Genomic DNA, 22,009 nt, shown 5'->3' with positions numbered 1-22,009 from the left:
CATGCACATAACATACACATCTGTGTCATACACAGAGCATTTTAACATGCTATACATAAAGGATTCCCAAACCCTCTGTAAAGACACACTCCAGTATCCAAAATCTCATCCACACATTGCACATAATATACCTGAGGGTAGAGGCCTATTATGGGGCATTTAAACACTCTGCAACACACTACACATTCATGTCAGGGAATGTTCCTTATTGGTCTCCTTACAAACTCACGTAACTACTGGTTGTGAAATGGTGAAGTTAGCCAAGTTAGTACAGTTCCAGCACAGCATGATTAGTGCTGCTTTGGGAAAGATTTGTAGCCTTGAGTGACCACCTGATGCTTCATGATGATGGCCTATGGTACTATATCTCATCCAGTTATTGTAACCACTGTACTACACATAGCTTTCATTGCTATACACCTTAATGTTGCATGTGTGCACACATATGCACCTCTAAGCAGTATGCATAGCAATCACCATTTGCACAACTGACACATATATGTCTTGTGATGCTGTTGAGTGGCTAGGTCATATGACACACATTGGGTATGTTTAGTGTTTAAATATGCAGTTGTGTTTTAGCATGCCATGTCATGGATGAGATTGGCACGTCCACAATATGATCTACACTCACCATAAGTACCGTACATTGGGTATGTGGCCGAATGGTATTCCATCAATTATTCATGCACCACTGATGATGTTGTGTGAATACTCATCATGCATGTGCTAAAAATGTGTCAACAATTATTTGCTAAAGACACAGAGGCTGTAATCAGCATTGGATACCTATCTGACACACAGATACACATCCAGCAATGGTATGTACACCTGTGAGTTATGGTGCACAGTACATTACAGGGTTACGAATACCTGCACAGCAATGTTGTGTCCATGTATGCATTGTGTTCCAGAGGGAGGGCCATCACCTAATAACAAAACACATGCATCAAAGCCATGTATACGGTTAGTAACAAGGACTGACTAGACTTGCACTGCATGCTGTTGAGCAACACATGTCCTGCATGCTGACATGTGAGATATGACTGTTTTGCTTGTGATATTGTACCCCGCCATCACCTGCTACTGTGTATGTTCTATGATTGCTGGTGTTGTGTGTGTCTGCTTTAGGGAGGAGTGTATTTTTGTGTGTGTGCATGTTTGCATGTGTGCTTGTGCGCATGTGGTCTGAAGTCATGTTCAGGTCTTAAAGTGTGTTTCCTGTTTTCCTCTCACAGGTGCCGACGTGGGGCTGGTTCAGTGCAGCAGGGAACCTGATGTCACTGAGCCAGACGGTGATGACGAGGATAGGTGTGTTGAGGCACAGGCAGGTTTGTCAGGGTCTGTTGTTGGGCCACCAATTGACACTACACATGTCTCCATCCCATCCATGTGCACAGTCATACTGCCTGTACATCCATCATCACCATTGCCCTTAGCTGAGGGACAGTGTGTGGTTGGCATTGGCCAGGGCAGTGTGGTATCTATGCCACATGTATCAGGACACAGCAGGCATAGCCAGATGTCTGCAACAGTACCACATATGTGTAGCAACTATCACCACCCTGAGGCAGCAATAAAACACCAGGAAACTGGATACTATGCCACGACAGAACTCTTTTATTAGAATGACAATGGACAAGGTTAAGCGCTTTCATCAAGATAAAATGACTTCTTTAGAACACATGATGTTAAAAAACACTCCCTTTTATACACATCCTCTCAATAAAAAAAACGCCCAAACCATCAATTAATCAATTAAATATAAAACTTCTTAAAGAAAAACAATGCCTAGTATAAAACCTTCTTAACCATTGATTTCTTTCATTGCTGTTGCTATAGAAAATCACTGCTAAAACTAGTAAATGCTGAATACATATAAAAAATGTTCAAACTACATATAAATATAAACACAATAGCATTAAACAGAAACAAAAATGACATTATAAAAGGAAGAACTCACAGTTGATATATGTTTTATATATATAATACTGTGATAGATATGTGTGAATAGATAAATGACTCACTACTGGCAAAAAAAATGTACCTGTGTATTATTTGTGTACTTATGTGTTATGTTCCACTATTGTAATGCATTGACATGGTATAAATAGAGTAGGTACCAACACTGTACCTGTTTCTGAATGCAATCATGATCTACGTATTGATGTAAAAAAATTTTTTTTATAAATATATTTGATATAGTAATCAATATGACACTCACTTGTATATTTTATAAATTATTTAAGTCTTTATAAGTGGCTTGGTGGGAATCATTTCATTCAACCCAGGAGGTGTAGATGCATCTAATCTGATCTGCCATCTAATCTCCCTTTCACCCACAACTGCCTTTATATTTCCCCCCCTAGGGTTTGGTAATATCACCTCCAGGATAGCAAATTTAAAACCAATGCATTGTGGATTATTGATCAAGTGTCGGGACAGGGCATTGTTGGTATCACATCTCCTAATACAATACATATGGTCATATATCCTATTTTTGAAGCAACGGTCCGTCTTTCCAACATAATAATTCGTACATGTTTCACAAATACTCAGATAAATTATGTGTTTGGTCTGACAGTTCCCATGACAAAATTTGACCTTGCTTCTTATACTGTTGTTTAGAATAATGTAGGGTACCTCCAATATATATTTGCAGAAGTTGCATTGTCCACATTTTTTTGTACCCATCTTGTATGTTTTGTTTCTCTTATAATAACTTGCTTTAACCTCAATAATTCTTTTCAGATTATTCCCAGTCTTGTACACAAACTGGGGTCTATCAGGTATTTTGTCCTTTGTTGACACGTCACTAGTCAAAATATTCCAATTTGATGTAATTATATTTTTGACTTGACTTGTATGTCTACCAAATTTTATTATACAAGCTTTGGAATATTCATTATTAGAACCACTGTTACTTATATTGTTGTTGTTATTATTCATCTGGTTATTATTCAATATGCCAGTACCTATAAGGGGTATGTATTTTTTACCCCATTCATTAGCTACATAGGAGGTAATGTCTTTTATCATAACTTGGGGGTATCCTTTCTCTGCAAACAGACGACCAATATATGACAATTCACGAAGCATATACTCCCTGTCTGATGTCATCCTTGCAGCTCTGATACACTGCCCCCTTATAATACTCCGTTTGGTATTGTAAGAATGTGCACTTTCAAAGTGCAAATAACCATTGCTAAATGTATCCTTTCTGTAAATATGAGACTGGAAGGCCCCTCCGTCACTATATATGTAAACATCTAAATAATTGATCCCAGTAGTATCACATTGGTATGTAAATTTAAGATATTCTGTGGTATGATTGATATAGTCAATAAATGCTGACAGTTCATGTTTTTGACCTTCCCATAAGATGAAGATATCGTCCAGATATCGGACGTATTTTTTGATCTGTGTCATCCAATTGGTGTTCAGAACAAATTCTACCTCCCAGTCGAGCAAAACCAAATTAGCGTATATGGGGGCACAAACGGTCCCCATAGCTACGCCGGTCTTTTGTTTGTAGTACTCCCCCTCAAAATAGATGTAATTGTGGTCAAGTACTATATCCATGAATTCCATAAGTAAAGATGTTTCATCCGAGCCCAATCCACTGTATTTGCATATACTACTGTTGAACCTGTTCATGCCATCCTCCTTGGGGATGCATGAAAACAAGTCCTGTACATCGATATTAACGAATACAAGGTTGGAACTCCATAAATCCTGTTTGAAAATACCTAAGAATTCCCTTGAATCTTTCATAATGTGCTCGACCGTGTTGTACATATGTTTCAATTTGTGATGAACCACTCGACCAAAAGGAAAAGCTTTACTTGCACTTCCCGAAATTATGGGTCTGAAAGGGGGATCCAAAATATTTTTATGAATTTTGGGGATACCTGTAATAGTAGCTAGTATAGGAAACTCAACTTTCAAATATTTGTATAAATCCTCATTTATCCTGTTTTCCAATATGAATTCCTCTAAATATGAATCAATACGACCATGAGCTATATTGACTTCATTCAAAAATGAAACTGCATATTGTGAGGAATTGTTTAATAATTCAAAAATCTTGGTTATATACTTCTCCTGGTCATAGAGAACTATTCCACCCCCTTTGTCAGCTGACATAATTCTGATATTCTGTTCACAAAGTGAATCGACAACGTCATGAACCTGCTGACTGATATCACAGTTTCCTTTTTGACGCCTGTGTTTATTATATAAACTATAAATTTCAGCGTTGACCACATTCTCAAATGAGGTCAAAATTTTAGACATAGGGGGGGTGAATACACTTTTCTTCTTTAATTCACTCACTTCCTTATTGGTCGTATTGTTCTTGTTAAAAAATAATCCTAAATTCAATTTTCTTAAAAATAATTTGAATTCCACTAAAGTATCAGTTATATCCAAGGATTTGTCAGGGATAAACTTCATACCCTTGGAAAATATAGAAAAAAGCTCGGGCTGAACTTGATATGTGCTGTAATTATATATTTTCATTTCCCCACTAGTGTGTAGTACACCATCAGTAATATGTTCTTCACCTTGGTCTAATATACATATCGCATGATGGTCACCCCCAGCCAAGTGACTAGGACAACTGAAACATTCAGGGTGAACTATGGATAGGGCCTGCGTCCCATCCATCTGTTTTTCCCTCTCCCCTTGTGTTTCACAGTCTGCCAATTGTAATAATCCTTCTCTTCCTCTAAAAAAATTCATCCTCACCTTGGACTGTAGTAAGATCCTTGTATTTTGTAGGATACTTCCTATCAGAATTGACCCCACCATCTTTTGTATCATTTTTAACATTCCACCTATAAGCAGATCCTTTTTCATATTGAATGATGTCCCTCTGCAACTTATTACATTTTCTGTCAAAAATCTTTTTACAATTGCTTTCAGCATATTCATATTGTTTAAAATACAGTTTTTCCCAATGTGAAAACAACATGCCCTTATGAATGAGTTTGTTGATCCGTTCAACCTCCTGCAATAAACAGCTAAGTTTAGAATCATTGCAGTTAATAATGAATGACATGAACTGTAGCCCAAACCCATTGAACATGTCATTACACACCTTAATATTTTCAACATTCATTTCAACCCCCAAGGGTTCCTTGAAAAAACGTAGCCCCATAGGGACTACACCACTATCTATACACTTTCGAAGATACATGTTTTCTACCTGTATACTTTTGATTTTGCTTAGCTTATTACCAAAAGTGTAAATAAGCTCCTTGAGTGAAGGATTGTCTCCCTCACCTCCTTCTTGTTTGTTACCAAAGTTAAAGTTGTTAATGTCTTTGAATTCAAATGGCATTTTCATAAAACTATCCAAATTATACACATTGGCATTGTCTAAGTCTCCCAAGGGAGAGCGCTGAGAAACAGTACCTTTGCCATGTTTGTTATTAGCGCCACTATTCTTCACTTCCGTAGCATATGTACGAACAGGAGGTAGGCGTTTAGGTTTCGCGCCCGAAATCAAATATACATCGTCATCTTGATTACCAGTCAAGTTAGAAGTGTTGGCAGTACTTCTATGTCCCACAGTATGTTCTTTTTCTTCCTTCCTCGGTGTGCAGTTCGAGAGGAACGGAGATGAATGTCTCCTCTGCCCGTTCCGGATATCCTCGTCGCTGCCATGACCTATTGAGGACCGGACTGACGTCACAGCATTGAAGTTAGGCTGCAATAAGTTCGTATGCACGACAGAAGGTGGTGTCAACAGTTCCACAAGGCGAGTAATTTTGCCCTTGATTATGGCCATCTCAGAATGAATCTTATCAACCTCTTCACGAGTGATAGAGGTTGAAGAATTGAGTGTCTCGTGCATAGAATCCATAGGATACAACAAAGAAAGCAAACAAAGTCCTGGAATCCAACAATTGTGTAGCAACTATCACCACCCTGAGGCAGCAATAAAACGCCAGGAAACTGGATACTATGCCACGACAGAACTCTTTTATTAGAATGACAATGGACAAGGTTAAGCGCTTTCATCAAGATAAAATGACTTCTTCAGAACACATGATGTTAAAAAACGCTCCCTTTTATACACATCCTCTCAATAAAAAAAACGCCCAAACCATCAATTAATCAATTAAATATAAAACTTCTTAAAGAAAAACAATGCCTAGTATAAAACCTTCTTAACCATTGATTTCTTTCATTGCTGTTGCTATAGAAAATCACTGCTAAAACTAGTAAATGCTGAATACATATAAAAAATGTTCAAACTACATATAAATATAAACACAATAGCATTAAACAAAAACAAAAATGACATTATAAAAGGAAGAACTCACAGTTGATATATGTTTTATACAGGTTTGTCAGGGTCTGTTGTTGGGCCACCAATTGACAGTACACAAGTCTCCATCCCATCCATGTGCACAGTCATACTGCCTGTACATCCACCATCACCATTGCCCTTAGCTGAGGGACAGTGTGTGGTTGGCATTGGCCAGGGCAGTGTGGTATCTATGCCACATGTATCAGGACACAGCAGGCATAGCCAGATGTCTGCAACAGTATCACATAGGCAGATGCCCATGGGTTCTCATCAGAGCACTGCTGGTCATCATGCCCCTGGCAGACGTGCCACACCTCATTCTACCACACGCATGTTCCAGGCTGTCATGGAGGCACAGACATGAATGGAGCGGTACACCAGACAGGGGCTAAGGGCACAGAGGGCTCATTACACCTCTGTAAATGACAGTATCCGTGACCTAGCAGGTGCTATACATAACTACACTGTGGTCATTGATAGACATTGGGGTGAGACATTGTATGTCCTCCACAATGTCATGTCCATGTGTCAGGACAGTGCGGGATGGTTGAGACGTCGATGTGGACATATGCCAGCAACATCAGCAGCTTGAGGTCGCCATGGATGTCCAGCAAGTCACAGCCACTCCCGTAGTGCCAGTACCAGCCCTGGCAATGTTGGGGGGCTGTCCATAGACCATCCTAGCAGACCACATGCACATGGCTCTGGCCAGTCCCAGCAGGGACCTGGATCCAGTGGACATTTATCAACCTCTTCGGATAGTACCCAATCTGAATTAGTACCTGATACTGTCTGCAGCACCCCTGCTAGGCACAGGTTCCGTATCCATGGCCAGAGATGGTGATCTGTAAAGCCTGCCAGGTACAGTCTGTAGCTGCCTCACAAATATGGCAGCCACATGGTGGAACTGTGTGCATGCAGACACACACACATAAACCAGAAACCTAGGGCAAATACATACCCGCACACATTACATCAACATTGGCCCATAACAGTACTCATGGCCCTCACACACACACTCGCACACACATGTCGATTGTATGGCTCAGTGTAGGCCTCTGGCAAACCAGCAACACACCCTGTGCATATGATGAAACCTGTGCCACCTCTGGTCATCTGTAACATTGATGCAGGAACAGGCTAACATGGTGCTGATGCACAGGGTGGCTTTAATAAAGTATAGCAATGTTAGCAACAGATCCTGGAAATTCTCACTTTATAAGCCAGACAAATGTTATTGGGAAGGCTATGGAGCACAGCATAATGGAACTCATTAACAGAGAAATTATGAACCTGCAAACACTGCACCATACCCACTTAGGTTCTCTAAAGCCCAGATCATGTCTCATACACCTAGTAGACTTCAAGCCAGTTAGCAAGGCTATAGGTGAGGGAGGGGAGGTCCACACAGCCAAGCTATAGCTCACCAGCAATTCATACCCATCCCACATTCTGGTATCACACATAACCTCAACCGACTGACCATAAAGGATTGTTAGATGATGGATTGACAACTGATGCACAGATGTAGGACACACAGTAGCATTTGCAGCCTCCATGTACAATTCTATGCCAGTAACAAGTAGTATTCACCTGCACTCAGTCCTGGGACCACTCCTGTTTGGCATATAGCTTTCTTAGGTACAAGCAAACACAGTAGGGATATGTCTGGCCATGTCTGATGAAAATGCATAATGTGGTCTATACTTTATTCTCCAGATGGCACACACATCCTCCAAAATGGTATCATAGAGACAGATACCTGGTGTCAAGCTCATGCTGTAAAGCTATAAGCCAAAGAAAGCATAGTTATCCACTTTTAGAAAACAAAGTATCCCCAGAGTACAACATAGGTAGTAGCCCCCAAAATGTGGAACAGGTACTAATGTATACATAGAGCCATGTGTTTATTCATCTCTCCTTTGATAATCACATTACCAAAGGGTTTTGGAAATCCCTCTGTGGAGCACGTAAGCAATAAGGGGTTTGCATGCAGATCCACAGAGGTTGTTGCACACCTATAATGATTAGTCATCTTTGCCAGACTTTGCTTGCTTTGGAAAAGTATTCAAATATACCTCAAGCATAAACCCTCACTCACACTCTTCAATAGAATCCGTGATGAGTGAATGTGAAACAGAAGACATAGCTCAGGGATCACTGCAGTGGCTAAACCTGTCACTAGCATACAGAAGTGACCTAAGGCTTGGAAAGTGCCAGCATGCTCTGGCAAAGATAGATGAGTTCATGAAGAAAGCAGAGTACCCACCTATGAAATAATTGAGGTCACATGTATATATATGGCTTTGCCCCACAGCAACCTTACATGTGTAATGCACATACAGTTGTCACCGTGATATGTCATACACTAAAAAAATCAAAACCCACTCCACATTGACCAACGGTGTTACACACTCAGAAAGTGTGAGATTCAAACTCCTTCCAAAGTACATTATGATATTATAGCAGTATGCATTTACACGACGCGCTCTACACATTACTGAAATTTCATCTTTCCACGGGTTTATTTGTAGGATGGTGACATCATCAGACTTGTCAAAGATGAGTATACCACTTTTAAGGGGTGTGAGTATTCTCCAAAAAGCTTGTTTCTCTCCAGAGACACACACACACACACACACACACACTAATGGTAAGTACAGGATTCAACCCCCTACCTAACTACATTATGATACTAGAGCAATACGCATTTACATGACACGCTATACACATTAGCTGGATTTTTGTTTTCCACAGGTATATTTGTAGGATGGTGACATCATCAGACTTGACAAAGATGAGTATACCACTTTTAAGGGGTGTGGGTATTCTGCAAAAAGGTTGCTTTTCTCCAGGGAAGCACACAAACAGTTAGCAAGTGCAAGATTAAAACCCCTACCTAACAACATTAGGATACTACAGCACTACCCATTTACACAACACGCTATACACATGACTGTGGTTTCTTCTTTCCACAGGTGTATTTGTAGGATGGTGACATCATCAGACTTGACAAAGATGAGTATACCACTTTTAATGGGTGTGAGTATTCTCCAAAAAGGCTGCTCTTCCCCAGGAAACCATACACACACTTAGTTGGCAAGTACAAGATTCAAACCCATTCTTAACTACATGATGGTATTTTAGCAGTACACATTTACATGATGCACTATACGCATTATTGGGATTTTTTTTCCCACAGGTATATTTGTAGGATGGTGACATTATCAGACTTGACAAAGATGAGTATACCACTTTTAAGGGGTGTGAGTATTCTCCAAAAAGGCTGCTCCTCCCACGGGAGAGACACATACAAAATTGGCAAGTATAGGATTCAAACCCCTACTTAACTACATTATGGTACTACAGCAGTACACATTTACACAATGCACTATACACATTACTGGGACTTTTTGTTTCCACAGGTATATTTGTAGGATGGTGACATCATCAGACTTGACAAAGATGAGTATACCACTTTTAAGGGGTGTGAGTAGTCTCCAAAAAGGTTGCTCTCTCCCCAGGGAGAAACAGACACACACACAAACACAGTTGGCAAGTGCGGGCATCTTAATCCAAAGTAAGTACGTCTTTACACTTCAGCAAGCAATATGGAGTTACAGGGTGCAATACAGACATTACTTGCTGACAGTTTGCCCAAAGGTTTTTTTCACATTTCCTAACCTCAGCAGGCTTATCATACTAGGTGTATTGTGAGTGTATTGTATGCATAGGCCATGACCATATCATATATGGGTTGATGCACCACATGCTGGCACGCACAGGGTCAAACCGGTGGCTAAGCTCTGTCAACCCAATACTGGACAGTACAGTCAGGAGGAGTAGGGTCATACAACCACAACACCAGCTGTCTCACATAGACCTACAGTATAAGCACCAGCAAAACACACACACATAAATGCACATTACCATACTCAGATTATACAAATATCAATCTGAAAAAGAGAGAGTGTCCTAAGCAGACAAGCAAGCAACATGCACCTCCAAGCACACGCCAGAAAACACATAATACACCAAAGCAGTGTGCCTCACAACAGGCCCTAAGGCAAAACAACATACCCAACACACTAGAAATAGGTGACTTCATAGTCAGGCACACAGATGTTCCACTCACTCGGCTGGACAAGGGGAAGGTTACTGTCAGTTGTCTGTCAGGTGCTATGATCCACCACATAACACAAGCACTAACATCACTCCAGAACAGGTACATATATGACATGTTCTTTGTACATGTCAGTGTGAATGATCTGAGACATACCTCCCAGGACAACATGACAAGAGATATATAGTAGCTCTATGATCATGTAGCCCAGGTTGGTATGACCCTGACCTTGAGTAGCATCTTACCTTCACCTACATGATACTGCAATATAACAGAAAGACAATAAACTTCAAAAATAATCTGAGCTTCTGGTGTTATTCAAAGAGGATCCAGTCTCTGTCTGCCTGTGATGACATGACAGACAAGCCTCGTTGCTTCACTACAGATGGTTTGCACCTGTCACCCCTATGCTTTTGAATACTGGCCAAGGCTCTTGCTGTCCCCATATTACCTTTTTTAGGCAAGGCTCAAAGGTTCATACGTTCATAGGTAGGTACTAGGCTATTGGCCCTGGGGCCTATACAAGCCCAGCCAAAAAGGTACCCTGGCTTTTGTCACCCAAGAAATTTATTTTCCTGTGCCACTGTCGAGCAGAGACACAGAAGTGATCCCCGGGGTGAATCTCCTATTTCCCATCCAATCATCAAGATTTTTCTTGAAGAGTGCTAATGAGGAGCTTTGTTTGATATAGATAGGTAGTTTATTCCGGAGTATGGGAAGTCTCTAGGACAGGAATCTATCCCTCTGGCATGTTCTGTTTATTGTGGTGACAAGGTTAAGGTCCCTAGAGCGTGTAGGTTCATAGGTTCATAGGTAGGTACTAGACTATCTGCCCAAGGGCATTTATAAGCCTAGCCAGAATGTGTTGGCTTTTGCCTCCTTTTTAAAGTAGTTTCCTGGGCCTCTGTCTAGCAGGGCCACTGAAGTGATCCCAGGGGTAAATTTACGATTTCCCATCCACTCGTCAAGATTCCTCTTGAAGAGAGTCAGCGAGGGGCTCTGCCTAACATAAACTGGGATTCTATTCCAGAGCGAGGGAAGTCTCTGGGACAGGAATCTATCCCTCCAGCACGTCCTGTTTATTGCTGTGCTGAGGTTTAATTCACTGGAGTGTATGGCTCTAAGAGATTTGGTTTTCTTGAGGTGGAGCATGTCCATTAATTCCGGGTTGGACATGGCCTTTTACGTCAGGCATAGATCACCTTTGAGCAGGCAGTAAGCAACCGAGTAGAGCTGGAGTTTCTTTAGTCGAGCTGCATAGGGCATCTCTTTGAGGCCCATGATCCTCTTGGTGAGGTACTTCTGTGGCCTTTCCAGCTGTTGCATGTGCCGATTAAGGTACATATCAAATGGGGCATTGTACTCTATTATGGGCCTAATGAGTGATGAGTAGAGGGGCACAATGACTTCTCTTGATCTAGAGGTGAACCCTTTTGTGATTAGGTGGGCTGCATAGAAGGAATTTCTAACCACTTTGGCAATGTGATTATCAAAGGAGAGGTTACTATCTACCTGGGTCCCCAGGTCCCTAATTACATTTTCTATACCTAGTGGATTACCACCTATGTGGTAATTCGTGGGCACTTTGTTTTTTCCAAAGGGGATGACTATGCATTTTTTGGCATTCAGCTTGAGGCCATGGTTTTGACACCAGGTATCTGTCTCTGTAAGACTCTTCTGGAGGATGTCTGTGTCAGCTGAAGAGTCAATTATGGCCCCCAGTTTGCAGGCATCTGTGAACTTGGTCAGCCATAGTCCTCCCGTGCTTGCCTGTACTTCAGAGAAGTATATACTGAACAGGAAGGGTCCCAGGACCGAGCCCTGTGGGATGCCACTTGTGACTGGTTTAGAGTCGGACATGGCACCCGCAACTCTGACCATGTGTGTTCTATCTGTGAGCCAGTTGGCCACCCATCTCGTGACATAGGGGTTAATGTTCAAGCTGGTAAGCTTGTCTATGATGCCAGAGTGGGGAATGGTGTGGAAGGCCTTAGCGAGGTCCAGTTAGGCTGTGTAGACTACCTTCCCTTCATCTATGGCCTTGGTAACTGTTTCAAAGAAGTCAACTAGGTTTAGGAGGCAGGATCTGCCTTTAACAAAGCCGAATTGGGTAGGGTCTATTGTCTGGAGGTTCCCAATGTCTCTGTTTATGAGTTCCATGATAATTCATCCATAGCTTTGCAGACCAAGCTGGCCAGGCTTATAGGGTGATAGTTCCCAGGTTCTGTTGTGGCACTACCCTTGTGGAGCAGGATGACTGTTGCTGTACGCCATTCTTTGGGTACATAGCCTGTGGTGTGGGTTTAGTTCCTTTTGGAGCTCATGTAAGACGCAGCCTGGGACACCATCCGGTCCCAATGATGCTGTGTTCTTAGCTTTGGAGAGGGTTGTTTTTACCTGCATGTCCGTGATGTCTGGGGCTCTGCATTCTTCTGGGATGGACACGGGCCCTTTTGAGGGTGGGGGGGTGAAGTTTGCACTGAACTTGTCTGCCAGGATGTTGGCAATGTCAGTTGGTTCAGTGTATTTTTTGCCATTTTGCAGTAACTCAGAGCATATCTGAGAGTTGCCACCTAAATTTTTGATATAGCTAAAGAAGGCTTTGTGGTTATCTTTAGATTCATTGGCAATTTTTCTTTCGAAACTGGCCTTGGATTATTTTATGAGTAATCATAGTTTCTTGCTAATATTGATCAGTGATGCCTTTCCTTTTTGGAATTTTGCTCTATCATGTAGTAGTTTCCTCCTTCTGTTGTATAGCTTATTTATGGCCGGGGACCACCAGACTGGTTTCCTCTTTTTGGAGGAGTGAGTTTTGGTTTTACTTGGGATGGCTCGATCCATGCATCCCTGTAGATGCTCATAGAATGCACTTGTAAAGGATTCTGCGGATTGGATAGCATTATCCTTTAGCAAGAGGGCTTTGAAACTTTCCACTTCAGTCTTGAGCAGTGTGAAGTATGCTTTTGAAAGGTTTTTCACAGTGGTTTCCTTGACTGGGGATGGGGTCGGGATGTGGATGTCCAGTGTGATTAGTTTATGATCTGATCTTACCAGTGAGGGGTTTACCTCTGGTGTGGAACACTGATCCCCCATGTTGGTGATGATCAGGTCCAGTATGTTGTCACCTCTAGTGGGTGTGCTGACCAGCTGTTCCAGGGCGTTTGAGTTTATAAACTCTAGGAAACATTGGGCAATGGAGTTTGTACTTGAGTAATTCTCCCAGTCAATGTTTGGGTAGTTGAAATCTCCTAATATCATGGTGTTTGGTAGGACCTTTATATTTTCCAGTGCTCTCAGGAATGCTGAGTGAGGGTCCTGAGAAAATGTAGGTGATCTGTAGCAGGCTACAATCCGATAAGCAGCTTTGCCCACTGTTAGTTGCACTTGGATGGTCTCCGAGGCCTCGTGCTGTGCCACTAACCTGGAGATGTGGGTATCCTTTATGAAAATGGATACATCCCCTCCTTTTGTATTTTGGTCTGAGTTTTGGGGCTGAAGCTTGGAGGGATTGGGATTTCTTTAAGTGGAGCATGTCCAACAGCTCTGTGTTTGACATAGCTTTGTATGATAGGCAGAGATCACCTCTGAGTAGGCGATATGCGACAGAGTAAAGCTGGAGTGTTTTGAGACGGTCTGTGTAGGGCATGTATTTGAGGCCGGTAATCCTCTTTGTGAGGTATTTCTGCGGCCTTTCCAGTTGTTGTAGATGTCTTGTGAGGTACATACCAAAAGGGGCATTGTACTCTATAATGGATCTAATGAGTGATGAGTAGAGGGGAACAATGACCTATTTTTTTCTGCATGAGAAACCTTTTGTGATGAGGTGTGCCACGTAGAAGGATTTTCTGACTACTGTGGCGATGTGATTATCAAAGGAGAGACTACTGTATACCTGTGTCCCAAGGTCTCTTATCACACTTTCGGTGTTAATTATACTACCACCTATGTTGTAGTTCATGGGTACAGAGTTTTTACCAAAGGGGATGACAATGCACTTTTTGGCATTGAGCTTGAGGCCATGGCTTTGACACCAGGCATCTGTCTCAGTGAGGCCCTTTTGTAGGATGTCCACATCGTTAGTAGTTTCGATTATGGCTCCTAATTTGCAGTCATCTGGGAACTTCATTAGCCAAAGGCCTTCTGTGTTAGCCTGTACTTCAGGGAAGTAGATACCAAACAGGACAGGACCCAGGACTGAACCCTGTGGTACTCCACTTGTCACTAGTCTGAATTCGGATTTGGAGTCTGCTACTTTCACAGTGTGGGTTCTGTCAGTGAGCCAGTTGGCAACCCATCTTGTGACATAGGGATTTATACCTAGTTTAGTGAGTTTATCTATAATTCCAGAGTGGGGGATGGTGCCGAAAGCCTTGGCAAGATCTAGATAGGCTGTGTGAACCACCTTACCCTTGTCTACGACTTTGGTGACTGCTTCAAAGAAGTCTATCTGGTTTAGGAGACATGATCTGTCTTTTACAAACCCAAACTGGTTGTGGTCCAGAGTTTGGAGATTAACAATGTCTTTGTTTATAAGTTCCATGATGATACGTTCCATGGCCTTGCAGACCAGGCTCATCAGGCTAATGGGAGGGTCCATGGTGGCTCCCCCCTTGTGTACTGGGATAACCGTTGCTGTGCACCATTCAGCTGGCAAGATCTAGATAGGCTGTGTGAACCACCTTACCCTTGTCTACGACTTTGGTGACTGCTTCAAAGAAGTCTATCTGGTTTAGGAGACATGATCTGCCTTTTACAAACCCAAACTGGTTGTGGTCCAGAGTTTGGAGATTAACAATGTCTTTGTTTATAAGTTCCATGATGATACGTTCCATGGCCTTGCAGACCAGGCTCATCAGGCTAATGGGGCGCTAGTTCCCAGGGTCCATGGTGGCTCCCCCCTTGTGTACTGGGATAACCATTGCTGTGCACCATTCAGCAGGCACAAAGCCTGAGGTGAGGCTATGACTGAACATGGTACTTAGGTGTGGTGCCAGTTCATTCTGTAGTTCATGTAGAATGCAGCCTGGGATGTTGTCTGGTCCCATGGATGCTGTGTTCCTGGCTTTGGATAGTGTGGTTTTTACCTGTGCAGCCATGATGACAGCAACTTTGCATTCTTCCGGTATAGAGATGGGCTGTTTCATGGGTGAGAGGGGGGTAAAGTTAGCACTGATCCTATCTGCCAGGATGTTGGCAATATCAGTTGGGTCTGTATATTTAGTGCCATTGTGCTGTAACTCAGAGCTTATCTGAGTGTTGCCATTGAGATTCTTGACATAGCAATAGAATGCTTTGTGGTTGTCTTTAGAATCAGTGGCGATTTTGTTTTCATAACTAGCTTTGGAGGATTTCATCAGGGATCGCAACTTCTTACTGAGGCTGACCAGGGAGCTCCTCCACTCATGAGATTTTACCCTCTTTTGCAACAGTTTCTTCCTTCTGTTGTACAGTTTGTTTATGGCAGGAGACCACCAGATTGGCTTCCTGTTCTTGGAGGATAGCATCTTGGTTCTGTTTGGGATAGCATGATCCATGCACTCATGTGAGTGCTTATAAAGTGCAATTGTGTAGGATTCAGTAGTCATAACTGTATTGTCCATCTGCATGGGTGTCCTGAAGTTCACCACTTCTGTCTTAAGAAGCATGAAGTTGGCTTTGGAGAAATTTTTTAACATGGTTTCCTTAATGGGGGGGTGGGGGAAAATGTGGATATGTAGGGTAATTAGCTTATGGTCAGATCGGACCAATGAGGCATTGACTTCAGGTGTGGAACACCGGTCACTCAGGACAAACCAAACCCCGTAACCAACACAAATAACCACAAAGTGAGCTAAATGCTACTCATTGCCAGAAGTCTCAGCCTCCAAATGCACACACTCGAGGCACTTCTCAGTATGGAGAATATTGATATCTGTGCAGTAACAGAAACCTAGTTCAAGGCTCCAGTGAGCACACCAGCACTACCAGGATACTGCTCATTCCATACCTTCCAGCATCAGAACCTGGATCATAGCACTTAGGGTGGGGATGTATCCATATTCATCAAGGATACCTACACCTCTCTCTACATCCTCTCTACAGGATATGTACCCATAGAATGTTGCACAGCAACAATATTCCTACTCCACAGGGGTGGGGCCACAAAAGACCCTTGGCATTCATGCTCTATGAGCCTGACGAGTTTGATCTGCAAGGCAATGGAGCCAATCATAATGGAAGTCAACAATAAAGACATTGGGAACCTTCACACAATTGAGCACAACCAGTTTGGCTTTGTCAAATGCAGATCATTCCTCCTGAACTGGGTGGATTTCTATGAGACAGTTACCTAGGCTAAAGATGATTGAAATGAGTTCCACACAACCTACCTATTCCTCGCTAAGGCCTTTGACACCATTCCACAGTCAGGTATCATAGATGAACTCACCAACCTGGGCATGAATCCATACATCACAAGATGGATTGCAAACTGGCTCACAGATAGATCCCGCAAACTAAGAGTTGCTGGCTACATGTCAGACTCTACACCGGTAACAACTGGTGTCCCCCAGGGTTCAGTCCTGGGGTCCCTCCTGTTTGGTATAGACTTCTCAAAAGTACATGCCAACACAGGAGGGTTGTGGTTGACTAATTTTGCTGGGAACTGTAAAATGTTTGCTATAAGAGATTCCCTGGATGACACAAATATTCTCCAGAAGGGACTCTATGAGACAGAAGTGTTGTGTCAGAATCATGGCTTCAAGCTCAATGTTAAAGAATGCATAGTATTCCCCTTTGGTGAAAACAAAGTACCCACAAACTACCACATAGGTGTTACCCCCTAAAAACTGAAAAGGTAATAAGGGATCTGGGGACACAAATAGATAGTCATCTTTCCTTTGACAACCATGTTGCCAAAGTGATTAGGAAATCCTATGTGGCCCACCTAATCAACAAAAGGTTTGCGTCAGGATCAAAAGAGGTAGTGGTGGCCCTCTACTCTTAAGTCATCAGACCCATCATTGAGTACAATGCACCATTTTGTATGTACTCGACTAAGCATATCCAGAAGCTGTAGAGACCACAGAGGTACCTCACCAAGAGGATTACTGGCCTCAAACAGTTGTGCTATGCAACACAACTGGTAAAACTAAATCTGTTCTCCTTTGTGTACCGCCTACTCCAGAGGCACACTCTGCCTAACATACAGAGCCATGTCCAACACATAACTGTTGAACATGCTCCATCTACGGATAACAAAATTGAGTCACACTGCACACTCCAGGGATATGAACCTCATCACAACAATGAATACAACATGCTGGTGGGATAGAGTACCATCCCAGACACTTGCTTTACTGTGGAACAAAGTCCCAATGTACATCAGACAGAGCAACTCGCTGACACTCTTCAATAGGAACCTTGATGAGTGGATGGGAAACAGACAATTCATGGCAGGCATCACATCAGCAGCCCCACTAGAAAGGGGCTTAGGGTACTAACTATTAGAACTAGGGCTTAGGAGACTACCCAATGGGGTGGTGAAAGCTGCACAACTTGCCTAGGCTAATATATGCCTTCGTGAAGATAGTCTACTACATACCTATGAACCTATGTGACAGGTACATGTCTACAGACAGTAGATGTGTACTTCATTGTACAGTCATGTTGTACAGCAGACACATGGACCACATACACTGTAATGCTTACAGATACTGGTGGCTGTTATGTACAGTGGGTGAGATGTGCACCTCATGACTTTTGTGCCATTGGGATGTGTGCTGGGTGGGACAGTCCTGGATGGCTCCCTGTCATGGTCACCCTCTTACATACATCTCTGCCCATCCATCTTTGGCTTATTATACTGTGTTCCCCCTACATATATAGGTACATAGGTAGGTAATAGGCTATCTGCCTGAAGGCATATATTAGTATGGCCAGAGTGTGCAGCTATCACCGCACATGGGGTTAGTTCCCTAGGCTTCTCTGTAGTAGAGCTGATGAAGTGATCCATTGTGTGACAGTTCAGTTTCACATACACTCATCAAGGCTCCTCTGGAAGAGTGTCAGTGAGGGACACAGTTTAATGTAGGTTGGGAGCCTGTTCCAAAGCAAGTGGAGTCTGTGAGTTAGTAATGCATCCCTCAAAGATGTTCTATTTATTGTTGTGATGATGATATCACTAGAGCATGTGGCACAGTGAGCTTGGGTTTACTTCAGATAGAGCATGTACATCAGTTCTGCATTGGACATGGACCTGTCTGTTGGGTAGAGATCGCCTGAGTAGACAGTATGCAACAGAGTACAGATTGAGTTAACTTCAGTCTTGTTGCATGTGGCAACTGTCTGAGGCCAGTAATCCTCTTGTTGAGGTACTTCAGTGGTCTTTCCAGCTGCTGAAGGTGCCTAGTCAGATTCATCGCAAGTGTGCCATGATACTCTCTGATGGATCTGATGACTGATGAGTAGATGGAACCTCCTTTGACCTACATGCAAAGACCTTGGCAATTTGTGGGAACACATAGCATGATTTTCTAACCACTTTGTGAATGTGTTTCTGGAAGTAGAGATGACTATCCACATGTGTCCATAGATCCCTTATTATTACCTTCATATTTAGGGTGTTGGCACCTATGTGGTATTTGTATGACTGTAGCTCGAGGCCATAATTTTGACACCACATCTGCCTGACTGACACCCTTTTTAAGGATGTCTCTGTTGTCCCAAACATCAATTATGACAACCTTTTTGCAGTCATCCACAAACTTTGCTAACCATAGCCCCCGTGTGTTTGACTGTATTTCTGAAAAGTATACACCAGACAGGAGGGATAGGTTCCTGACCCAGGGACTCCCCAGACTCTGGAATAGATTGCCCATACATGTCAAGCAGAGTGCCTCTTTGGCCATGTTCAAAAGGAACCTTGATGATTGGATGGGAGAAAGGAAATTCACCCCGGGAATCACGTCAGTCACCCTGCTAGACAGGAGTCCAGGGAAGTAAATAGTGTGGGAAGAAATAGCCAGGGAATTGTTATGGCTAGGCTTGTATAGGCCCTAGGGTTGATAACCTAGTACCAAGCTATGAACCTATGAACCTATGAGGGGTCCCAGGACTGAGCTATGGGGGACAGCAGTTGTTACCAGCTTACAGTCCAACAGGGAGACCACAATTCGTACCTTGTGGGATCTATCTGTGCCCCAGTTGGCAATCCATCAGATGACATACGTGTGTATGCACAGGTTGTTGATTTTGTGGATACAACATGTGTGTGGGATTTTGGAAAATGGCTTTTCAAGGTCTATGTTGGCCATGTGTAGCTCATTTTGTTGATGTATGTCCTGAGTGACTGCCTTGAAAACTGTCTAGCAGGTTTAGGAACCATGATTTGCTACTGACCAAACCAAAATGGGTAGAGTAGGGTGTTTGTAGGCTCCCAATAGCTCTGTTTATGAGTTCCATGATTAGACCCACCCCAGGGATCAGTATCACTGCTCGACAGGCACAGCAAAATAATAATATAAGGTATAGTTAACTAAGTGGGGGGGCGTGAAAGCCACAAAACTATGGGCTAGGCTTGTAAATGCCCTCGGGCAGATAGCCTAGTATGAACCTATGAACCTATGAACCTATGAACCATAATGATGGACTCCATGGCCTTGCAGATCAGGCTTATTAGGCTTATAGGACAATAGTTCCCATGGTTTGTTGTGCACCAACACTTGTGGCGTGTGCCAAACATTGCTGTAAACCATTCAACAGTTTCATATCCTGTACATAGGGTGAGTCTCAACAGACTGTTCAGGTGCAGGGTCTGTTTGTTTTGGAGTTCACATATGACACAGCCAGGGAAACCTTGTCATCCCATAGATGCCGTGTTTTTAGGTTTGAATAGAGCTGTTTAACCATTGTATATGTGATTTCTGGGTTTTCACAATCTCCAGGTATGGTAATGGGCCCTTTTGTCAGTGAGAGGGGGTAAATATGTATGAACCTGTCTGACAAGATGTTGGCAATGTCAGTCATGTACATGTATTCATTTGCACTTTGCACTGACTCAGAACATATATGAGTTTACACTGATATTTATGACATAGTGAAAGAAAGCTTCATGGTTCTCTATGGACTCTTTGGCAATATTTTTTACCAGAACATGGATTGGATAATGTTAGGAGTGCTCATTGGTTCTTGATGATACTGATCAGAGATTTATTGATCTTCTTTAGATTTTCACTTTCTTTGAACAACTTAAGTACTTGTACTACATAGTTTCATTATGACAGGGGTCCAATATATTATATGGGTCTGTTTTCATATCACTGTGTGTGCAAGGCAGAATTGGTGAATAGTGACAAGTGTCTGGAGTAAGAACTGCAACTGCCAGATATGTGTGGCCCACTGCTGTACTCAGACATGGCTTAAGTGTGTGAGCATGCCCAGTATGACCTTTCAGTATGTTGTTGACTGACATTTGCTTCATTTGTTTAAGTGTGTGAGCATGCCCAGTATGACCTTTCAGTATGTTGCTGACTGAAATTTGCTAAATTTGTTTAAGTGTGTGATCATGCCCACTATGGGCATATATACAATATGTGTCTGAAAAAAGCAAGTTGGTTTTTACTTCAGGGCTCACCTTTGTGTTGTACATTGACAGGAAGCATGCTGTGCCTGCAGGGCTTCCATGAGTCAATTTGCATAGACTTATCAACATTTCTACATACGGGGGGACAGCTATTATTTGTACATTTCTACCCGGGGGGCACACCTGATTGTTACTGTGGGTGTACATAGGATGAGGGGTACACCTGAGACTTATACACATTTGCTAAGCCTGCATTGCTATGTCAGGTACTCCATTTCAGTCTGTACTGTTGCCAATCGTACTGGCTTGAGGCATACCAGTGTACTACAGACCTTAGCTTCCAATTACATGCATATTAGTTTGTGACATCATAGCCTACCCAACTCACATCACACTGCCTGGCCTGTTGTTATCTGTCTGAATAGACCTGGGGGGAGGTTACTCATATGCCTCTTCAGAGGGCATGATGTAGCATTTGTTTGTGTTTGCGTTTGTCTACAATTGTCCTGCTGGCTTTGACTGTTAGGTATGTGACCCCCCAACTGGTATGTGTGAGTGACTTAAGTTGTGTCTGTGCCAGTGAAATGCTGTCATGGCTTAGTGGTTCAGTACTTTGACTATAGTGCACAGTATCCTGAGTTCAAGCCCTGTCACTGCTTTTTATTTTCCTGCTGGGCAGACCTGACTGGTTAAGGAACAGTAAAGCAGGTGTGAGCATGTTTACCCAACTTTGCTCGACTTTCCCCGACTTTGCCCAACATTGCCCAAAATTGCCCAATGTTGCCCAACGTTGCGCTGGTTAGAGCAGTTAGCAGCTATGCACAACTGGATTTAAATATGCTCAATACTGGTAAAATGTGCTTAGCAGTGCTTTATATTGCTTAAAATAGGGCACTCATGCCTCAGGTGGTACTGCAGGGCTGCCTTTGTCGGATGCACATAGTACACTCCCCATACATGTTTGAAAACAGGTAGTGTCAAGTTAGGCATCCATTTTACTGTA

The sequence above is a fragment of the Protopterus annectens genome, chromosome 10.part0 (assembly GCF_019279795.1).
Source record: "Protopterus annectens isolate FY-2018-M chromosome 10.part0, PAN1.0, whole genome shotgun sequence".
NCBI classification, from domain to species: domain Eukaryota; kingdom Metazoa; phylum Chordata; order Ceratodontiformes; family Protopteridae; genus Protopterus; species Protopterus annectens.
The sequence above is the reverse complement of the archived record's forward strand: the minus strand, read 5'-3'. Positions refer to the sequence as shown.